The sequence below is a fragment of the Rhinoraja longicauda genome, chromosome 5 (genome assembly GCF_053455715.1).
Source record: "Rhinoraja longicauda isolate Sanriku21f chromosome 5, sRhiLon1.1, whole genome shotgun sequence".
In the NCBI taxonomy this organism is placed as follows: Eukaryota; Metazoa; Chordata; class Chondrichthyes; order Rajiformes; family Arhynchobatidae; genus Rhinoraja; species Rhinoraja longicauda.
In genome coordinates this window covers 55,125,520-55,135,965 of record NC_135957.1, presented here as the reverse complement: position 1 = coordinate 55,135,965, position 10,446 = coordinate 55,125,520, and the positions used below count along the sequence as shown (strand labels likewise).

General features: G+C 44.3%; 1 pseudogene; it reads left to right on the top strand.

Moving 5' to 3' along the window:
* Positions 1 to 9,741: 9,741 nt before the first annotated feature.
* On the top strand, positions 9,742 to 9,954 carry LOC144594128 (U2 spliceosomal RNA; annotated as a pseudogene).
* The last annotated feature ends 492 nt before the right edge of the window (positions 9,955 to 10,446 follow it).

The following is a 10,446-nucleotide window of genomic DNA, read 5'->3' as shown; positions in this document are numbered from 1 at the left end:
CTGCCTCTGGAACTCTGGTCACCACCTCAGGAATCCTCGTTGGCTCAGAAACACCGGTCACCACCTCAGGGATGTCTTCTGGCCCCTCTGAATCAGTAGCTCTCGGTGAACTTTGGCTCCCCCTCGATTCGAGTGTCTCTCGACATGCACTTTTTTTACACTCGATACATTCCTCTTGTACATAACACCTTCTACGTGACGGGCGTGACTCTTCTTTTCCTGCCACGGTCTGCCTATCTTGTCACTGGACTTCCCTTTCTCCCTTGGCTTGGAAGATTCACTCTTGTAATCATTTGTATTTTCCCTGGCTTCACTTTTACATTTCTTTGCAAAATGATCTTTGCCTCCGCACTTCCTACATGTTCTACCTTTTGCCGGACAACATGCATCTTTCCCTATGTGACCCTTGTTGCCACACCTGTAACACTCAATCTCACGTTCAGGCTTACTTCTTGGTCTCCCGTGGGACAGCCAGTTAACTTGCCCTGTCTTGCAATCTTTTAATTTCATGCTGTGAAATTGTCCAACAGCTTCCAGTGCTGCTGCAATGGACAAAGCATCATTAAGGTTTAACTCACCGCCTTTTTCTAACAGCCTTCTCCTGAGCTTGTCTGACCTGCAATGCTGGACAACCTGATCCAATATCTGGTTTTCCACATCAGCAGCCACATATTTGCATCCTACAGACACCTGTCTCAGTCTCGTCACAAATAGAGCAACAGTTTCGCCCTCTTTTGCGGAATAAATGGCGTTGAAATGTAGCATTTGGCACCACCACATAATGACTGTTCAATGCATCAACGGCTTTCTTATAGGCTTCCTACATTCCGGCGTCAGGGAGTGTTTTAAACATTTCTCGAACTGCTGGCCCCGCAGTGAAGAGAAGCAATGCTCTCCGCTGCACCTTCTGCCCTGGCGTACTCTCATCAAGAAAGAGCCCGCGACTGTCGGCATAGGCCTCGAATTCCTCCAGCCACGCTTTCCACTTCACGCTGACAGTACACGATTACCTGTCGGATCGAAGTGTGGAACTCCGTAAAGTGCTAAGAAATCAGCTCCAGCAACTGCCATTATGACCTTTTTCTAACCTTTTACCCAGCAGGTAGTCACGGATTCAGAATCCAAAATCCGGAATATCCAAAATATCCTCGTCGCCAATGTCACATCTCCGCCTCAGATGTGGAATAATGATGCAGACACAATCTGTATAAGTTACATTACTTAGTTTCTATTTTTTGTCTCTCCTAACTGCAACCTCCCGGCCTTGCAGTCCACAGCAAGCACACCTTCCAACTCTCCAGTCACCTGATACACAAGTCACGATATTTGCACATCATCATCATGACAGATGGATTGGGTAAATCCAGATGGGGATTCCCCCTTTCTTTTTCAGACCCTTCTTGAGACTGAATGTAGGGAGGGGGAAAGAAAGCTGGAAATGGGAAGAGACAGGACAAAGTGTGGCCAACACAGAGTTGGGGGGGGGGGGGGGGTTGCCAGGCAGATGGTTGGAAGGCCAGAGATAAGAACAGCATGCATGCATCGTTTGGAGAGTTATGGATTGTGAAGCCCGATGGAAAAATGTAACGGGAGGGATGGGGGAAAAGGAGGGGGGGGGCGGGGTTGGAGGGGTGAAGTAGGTGGGAATCCAGATGAGGCACAGGCTGCCGTTCCTCCAGTTTGCGTGGCGATCTCACTGTAACAACGGAAGAGGACCAGCTCAAATAGACAACTGCTGCCAAAGGGTCTGTTTCCATGCTGTTTAATTCTACAATAATCAAAAGAATAAATGTGATGAAACCTGACTTGCAGTAGTTATATATGTAAATAGAAACGTACTAAAAGTACAATATTGTAGTGGCCTGGCGGAGGCCAGAGAAAAGGCAAGACGCCAGGCAGTGTTTAGTTAGATTCTTTATTAGGCTGTGAGCTGGTGCCCACAGCGTAGTTCTCCTAGGGATGATCCACGCCTTCCCTTGGTCTGGCTTTTAACCCCTTTCACCTGTCCGTCACGTAACGAGGGGGCTGACCCGAGGAGTGGCCTGATCCGCCACAGGACCCCCCCCAAGAACCGGAGGTACAAAACGGACAGGAGGGCGCACGAGGCGACCAGCCCGGGTGCGCACCATGACCGGCGCAGGGACCGGCGACTGACCGACAGGTGGAGGGGTCGTAGCAGACACTGGAGGGGGTAGCTTGGACGGGGGGCGACCGCGCGGGCGGGGCTGTGCAACCGGCACCGGCCGATCAATGTCAAGGGCCTGCAGGAATTCGCTGGGATGGTCTCGTTCTATCACCGCTTCCTGCCGTCGGTAGCCCGAACTATGCGCCCACTCTTCCACCTCATGGCTGGTCGCCGCAAGGAGGTCGAGTGGGACGACGAAGCAGGAGCGGCCTTTGAGCAGGCTAAGGAGGCCCTGGCCAGGGCCACGATGCTCGTCCATCCTAAGGAGGATGCCCCAACCGCCCTGACCGTGGACGCTTCGGAGGTGGCGGTCGGCGCGGTGCTAGAGCAGTACATCGACGGGTGTTGGCGGCCACTTGCCTTCTTTAGCAGGCACCTCAGCGGGGCCCAACGGCATTACAGCGCGTTCGACCGGGAGCTCCTCGCCCTCTACCTCGCGGTACGCCACTTTCGGTACTTCCTAGAGGGGAGACCCTTTACCGCGTTCATAGACCACAAGCCACTCACATTTGCATTCGCCAAGGTTTCGGATCCGTGGTCTGCGCGGCAACAGAGACAATTGGCTTATGTGTCGGAATATACCACCTCAATTCGGTTCGTGGAGGGAAAAAACAACAGGGTGGCCGACGCCCTGTCTAGACCCGCGATCCACGCCGTCCTACAAATGGCCGGGGGGATCGACTATTCCGCCCTAGCAGCCGCACAGCTGGGGGACGAGGAGATGGCCGCCTATCGTACAGCCGTGTCCGGCCTGCAGCTGGAGGACATTGTCTGTGGCCCCGGGGATACAACACTCATCTTTACTTTTTCATTCTTACTTTTTTGCATATCTTTCATTCATTGTTCTTTAGCTTTCTACATCATTGTCTGTATCTCTTGTTCCCCTTTTTCCTAACTAGTCTGAAGAAGGGTCTCGACCCGAAACCTCACCCATTCCTTTTCTCCAGAGATCCTGCCTGTCCTTCTGTTATTCCAGCAATTTGTGTCTATGTTCAGTTTAAACCAACATCTGCAATTCCTTCCTACACATTTCTCATCTTTCTGCACGCATCCTTTGGAGCTAATGACGTGAGAGATAAAGTTTATTCAATTAACATCACTTACTTTGAATTTCAGTGGGCAATTAAGTGGTAAATTTTCATAATGCTTTTGATGAAAACAAAGATTTGTGAAATTGGTGGTAAAGGGGCCCACTCTATAAAAAACATACTAATTGGAAGCCGGGGACAATTATAAACAAATATTCCCACATTTTACAATGGCTCTGCTATATATTTTGTACCTACCAATGTATTTCTGTCTTCACCGAGAATTGTGTAGAAAGGAACTGCAGATGCTGGTTTATCCTGAAGATAGACACAAAGTGCTGGAGTAACTCAGCAGTCATGTAGCATCTCTGGAGAAAAGGAATAGGTGACGTTTCCGATCGGAACCCTTCTTCAGACTCCTGAAGACAGGGTTCTGACCAGGGTTACTCCAGCATTTTGTGTCTATCTTCAGAGACTTGCTCCTCTAGGAAATGGAAATTCATCTTTCATTTGACAAAAAATAACATGAGCATGGGGGTTTCCCCAGTCTGAGGACTTCCCTACAATGGGTGCTCATAATGTAGCATTTAAGGCTCCATATAGGTTTGCAGAACAGTCTCACAAAAAAGAAAATATTATCATTGATCGTGTGTGAAACTTGTATAACAGATTAGGTTGATCATCACCAAACAACCAGGAATCATGCATGACTTGTTCGTTCTTAGACAATTGAACCCACCATATTTTAACCACTATACAATGTTGGATGAGGGGCAAGGACATAGAGTCATAGAGTTATACAGTGTGAAAATAGGCTTTTTGGCCCAACTTGCCCACACTGACCAACATGTCCCATCTACACTAGTTCCCCCGCCTGCATTTGGACCATATCCCTCCAAACCTGTCCTATCCATGCACCTGTCTAATCCATGCACCTGTCTAATCCATGCACCTGTCTAATCCATGCACCTGTCTAATTGCACCAAAAATGAGTGAATAAAATGTGAAAGACTAAAAGGGAGGGAAAAAATTGAATGAATTCTGGGCATGGGAGCTGGAAGACTGGAATGGATGATTATCTGAAATAGTTGAATTCACTGTTGATTTCTGAAAGCTGTAATGTTCCAAGTTGGAAGATGAGGTGCTTTTCTTGAGCTAACATTGAGTTTAATTTGAATACCATTAGAGGCCATAGATGCTTTAATCCCCTGTTTATATGTATTGTATTGTATTGCACTGTCTAATTGTATTGTACTGTATCGTATTGTACTGCACTGTCATCCCCTGTCTATATGTTTGCATTTGTGTTGCACTATGGCCCCCGGAGGCACTCTGTTTCGTCCCATTCGTTGCATGATCTGTAAGGAGTGGAATGACAAATAAACTAAACTAACTGACTAACTAAACTATCTAACTAACTAACTAGATAGAGAAGTCAAAGTGGGATATGAAATTAAAGTGATATGTAAATTGAAGCTCAGTATCACCTTAATGGGCTGAATGGAGCTGCACTGAAAAACACCCACCCAATCCATTTGTTCTCTTGCGTGTAGAGGAGAGCTACACTCTGGATCACTAGGCTTGAATGTAGGCACCAAAGTATGTATATATTTTCCTATTTATCTGAAGGTGTTCTGTATACAAGGGACTAAACACAACCTTAGAAAGTGTAAGAAATGAATATTGAGATAGTTTTGGTTTTGCCAAATCCATAATTCAGTTTTCATTGGGCAAGGCATTCGATGGAATTACCAATTCCAAATTCCATAAACATCACGGGGCTCACAGCGGACCTGAAACCCCAGTGGATGAGCCACTTAAATATTGGGGTTACAACAGAAAATTGGAGATTTGGTATCCTGTGACAACTAATCTGCCTCCTGATGTTCCAAACCATCTACAAATCACAAATTGTACAGTGTGTGATGGAGTGGCTTCAGTTGCTCAGAGCAACATAGCTTCAACATATTCAAGAAGCCCAATTCAAAACCCATCCATTACCTTAAACAGGTGACATCTGGCACTAGGATAGGCTTCTCTGACAACATCTCCTCAACACACAAACTCCATAACTAAATATACAAAGACAATAGGCCCATGCAAAAACTACCACCTGCACATTCCTCTTCAGATTGTACACCATGCTGACTGGGAAATGCATCACCTTTCTTTCATCTCTACCGGGTTTAGATCCTGGAAGTCCCATTCCAGTGCCTTCAATGCTGCAGTTCAAAGAAATGACTCATTACCGCTTTCTCAGAGCGACATGGTGGCGCAGCGGTAGAGTTGCTGCCTTACAGCATCAGAGACTGGGTTTGATCCTGACTATGGGTGCTTGTCTGTACGGAATTTGTACATTCTCCCTGTGACCTGCGTGGGTTTTCTCCAAGATCTTAGGTTTCCTCCCACACTCCAAAGGTGTATGGGTTTGTAGGTTAAATGGCTTGGTATAAATGTAAAATTGTCCCTAGTGTGTTTAGGATAGTGTTAATGTGCAAGGATCACTGGTCGGTGCGGACTCAGTGGGCCAAAGGGCCTGTTTTCATGCTGTATCTTTAAACTAAATTAAAACTAAGCCAGTTAGGAGTGGAGTAATGAATACAGTTCATACCATTAAGATCCAACAGTCAGTAAAAGTGAACTGAAAAAAAAAAACCTCCTTTAGATTGAATTGGTTATGTACAAAGAGATTTCCAAGGTATTTTACAAGTATTTTAAGTGATAAATGTAAACTGATGTACTTTGAGAGGTCTAATACAGGTAGGACATACACTATGAACGGTAAGTCCCTGTGAGTAATGAGAACAGAGAATCCTTGGTAGATCCATCTATGGTTCTTTGATATTGGCCACACAGGTAGGTAAGGCGGTGAAAAGGCATTTGGGTTGTTGGCATAGAATAAAGTAATATGGAGGTCCTGGTACAACTTTGTAAAACTTTGGTTAGGTTCTCACTGCCGTTCTCGTTGTCACATTATAGGAAGGATGTGTATGCCCGAGAGGGTACACAGAATATTCACCAGGATGTTGCCTGGGAAGGAATATTCAGTTATGAGGAGGAACTGGACAGACTGGGTTTAAATTACTTAGAGTGTCAAGGCTGAATAGGGACCTGATAGAAGTATACAAATTATGAGGTCACGTGTATGATAGATTTGTACGTCCCCATTAGAGTGAAGGACAAAGCAGGCAAATGTAAGGAAGCTTGGCTGACGAGGGAAATTGTGGCATTGGTCAAATACAAGAAGGATGCATGGGACAGGTATAGGCAGCTGGGATCAAGTGCATCCCTGGAGGAGTTTCGGGAACAAAGGAGTAAACTGAAAAAGGAGATCAGAAGGGCAAAAAGGGACCAGGAGATAGCTCTGGCGGGTAGCATTAAGGACAATCCCAAAAGATTTTATAAATACATAAGGGGGAAAAGGGTAACTAGAGAGAGATTGGGACCTCTCAGGAATCAAAGCGGTCACCTCTGTGTGGAGCCACAGGAGATGGGCAAGGACCTCAATGAGTATTTCTCATGGATGTTGCCAGGACTAGAGGGTATGGGTTATAGGGAGAGGTTGAGTAGGCTGGGTCTATATTCCATGGAGTGCAGGAGGATGAGGGGTGATCTTATACAGGTGTACAAAATCATGAGAGGAATAGATCAGGTGGATGCACAGTTTCTTGCCCAGAGTAGGGGAATCGAGGACCAGAGGACATAGATAGATTCAAGGTGAAGGGGAAAAGATTCAATAGGAATCGGAGGGTTAACCTTTTCACACATAGGGTGGTGGGTGTATGGAACAAGCTGCCAGAGGAGGTAGTTGAGGCTGGGACTATCCCATTGCTTAAGAAATAGTTAGACAGGTACATGGATAGGACAGGTTTGGAGGGATATGGACCAAGCGCTGGCAAGTGGGACTAATGTAGCTGGGACGTTGTCGCAGGTATGGGCAAGTTGGACCAAAGGGCTTGTTTCCACACTGTATCACTTTATGACTCTATGACTCTATTGTGAGAACCTTGTCTCCATAACTAAAACCAGAGAGCTTTAGGTTTACCATGAGGAGTAAAAGGGGATCCGAGGAAATATTTTTCCACCAGAGGGAGTTTGTAATCTGGATCACGTTGCCTAAGAAGTTGACAGAGGATAGGTTCTCACTACATTTAAAAATATCTGAACACAAACTTGAATCTTCAAGGCATTCAAGAAATTCCACAAGAGGGTGCTCTGTGCATGCAACTCGATTGGCCTGACGATTTTAGAGAATAATTTTCACCATAGTTATTTTTGTTATCTTCTTTATTTGCAGTGATTACATTTGGAATATTTTATGAATAATTTCAGCAAAAGTTTAATTTCATTCAAAAAAATTTAGTCATAAACAGACTGACACTTCATCGTAACATTTTTTCAATTGCTCTCAACAGTTACAAAACAATCGTGTGATGTTTTTGAAGTGGAATTTCTGTACCTGTCATTTACTGATGGAACTGCAGATGCTGGATTTCCCATCATTTATGGGGTATACTGCTTTTTACCCATCGCCCTCAACTCTATTAAGCCTTCACCATTCCTTCTTTGCCTCCGACTTATGAATCCATTGAGGACAATACTAAAAGACGACCACTCTTGAAGCGCAGTAGAATTTTATCTTTATGGCTCTTCTACAGAAATAAACTTGTAGACTGGTACCTTCTTGCTCTTTTCCCTTATTTATAATTAATTTATTGTGCATAGTCTCCTTAATAACAGTTCATTATGTCTAGCTGGTTGAATATTTCTTATATTCCATCCCATATTCTCCACCAACGTTTGCCTTTTTTGTTCCTACTGACCCCATCTTTTATTTTAATCCTGATATTGGTGTGATATCCTTAACATTTATTTCATACATAGTGTCTTGAATAGTCACAACCTAATAATAAGGAGGTAACCAAACAAAGAAATCAATTGGTTTGTTCCAAGCAACTAAAAAAAAAACTAATATAAAGATAAATGTGATCAAAGGGTAAGGAAAATGGGGTTAGGAGAGAAAGATCAGCCATGATTGAATGGCGGAGTAGACTTGATGGGCCGAATGGCCTAATTCTGCTCCTATCACTTATGACCTTATGAAAAACCTATTAGAAGCATTTTTCCAGTGGTTGCCTAGCTTCAGCATTCAAAGGTACACAAGGGCAATGCTATCTTAAGTCAGTGTTGCAATTCTGCACAATCCTTAGGGTGGTAAGGCAGGTCTCAACATGCCACAAAAAGTTTGCCAAATGCAGCTTAGTACAGGTGAACTGCATAAGGCTCTTTAGCTTTCAGCATAAACCCATCAGGATACCCAGAGAAACCACAAGTCTGGACAGAATGTTTGCTCCCAAGTCAGCAGGAATAAACTTAGGCACAAATAAATCCAGCCTGGAACCTATTTTCCAGTCCCTTCACTTTATATTGCCGACTGAATCAGACGTAAGCCCCAAACATCCAAAACCATCTGCTTTCAAATGGTCAATACGTTTTGAAGGTCACATTCTGCCACACCATGCATCATACCATCATTTCCAGTGGGGGCCTAGTGTGGGGAAAACATTGGTACTTACTTATAATGATACAAGAGGCCAGTCAACTTAGTGGGTTTATCCCAACTCCCAGCAGAGAAATCCCATCAATTCCTGTACACATTTCATTACTTCCCTGTACCCTTCTCTTCGCAAATCCACCAATGTCCTCTAGATGATCACCTGCACCAAGGGATGATTTATTGTAGCCAGCATAACACACAACACATCCCTGGATTGTAGGTGGAAACCAGAGCACCACTTAAGAAACCCACTTAATTACGGGAGGAATATGTAAATTTTACACAAATAGCACCTGAGTCAGTGATCCAACCTGAGTCCCTGGGGTTGTGAGACAGAGTGCCACCAGAAAGACTTTCTCCAGAATAAATTCATGCAACAGGCCCATCTTGTTATTATATCAAATGACATCCAGATAGCTTCCTGCCTCAACAGAAGGCAGTGGAGGCCAATTCACTGGATGTAGTCAAGAGAGAGTCAGAGTTAGCTCTTTGGGCTAACGGAATCAAGGGATATGGGGAAAAAGTGGGAATAAGGTACTGATTTTGGATGATCAGCCATGATCATATTGAATGGCGGTGCTGGCTTCAATGTTTCAATGTTTCATTTACTGGCCATGCAGAGAAAATGGAATCGAGTTTGAACAGCTTTGTTTTCACTGGCTGCCCTTATCCAATTCTCTATTTGAACAGAAGCCCAATATTGAAGGGCTTTGGCAAGATGAAGCAGAAGAAACAATTTACACAGATTATTAAATGGGCAATAGCAGCATAAATTTAGAAGTGTCCCTAAATTAACAGAAAATAGGAACGAGGAAACATTTTATTTGCACAGCCTGTTAGCACAGAGAGAGTTATGCTAGAAACAACCAGCTGAGCTGAATCTTTGAACTAACATTTACAAGAGAATGAAATCAAGGTTGCAAGAATTTCTTAGCGATTATTTGGGACACCTTCAGCAATTAAGTGAAGTAATCGCTTCTCAGTCTTTTGGCTATGATCAAGTGTAGTATCTGTTCTTTTCAATTTAATATCTGGCCCCATAGCAGAAGCGTCCATGTCGCGGGGCTGGAAACTGGAAGTGGCCTGAGCTAATTCTGCTACCACCATCATCTATTGTACACGTGATGGCTCCCACTGATTGTCGCCGGAAGCATACGTCCTTTTCAGGACGGACGATAACAGTGATGTAACATTTGAAACATAGATGATGGACATGAAAGAAGAAGAAGAATTTAATATCTGATAAATCCCTTATTTAGGGACCATATATTAAATTAATTTTTGGAACAGGGAGATGGAATAGGCACTTGCTCCGAATTTTTTGTTAGGGTGGCATAGTGGCGCAGTGATAGATCCTGATCTTGGCTACTGTCTGGCTGGAGTTTGCACATTCTCCCTGTGACTGCATGGGCGTTTTATGGGTACTTCAGTTTCCTCCCACATTCCTCCCACGTGCAGGTGTATGGGCGATTGCTAGTTGGCGTGACCTCGGTGGGCCAAAGGTCCTGTTTCTGCGTTGTATCTCTAAAACTAAAATGGATAAAAGATATTAATGTTAACATGAACCAGTCTCCAAGAAAAAACGGTCTTAAATTAAAGTACAAACAATAATCAAATTTGAAATTAAATGCATGAATAAACACTTCTGTCTGAAGAGAACTGACTGCGGGATAACA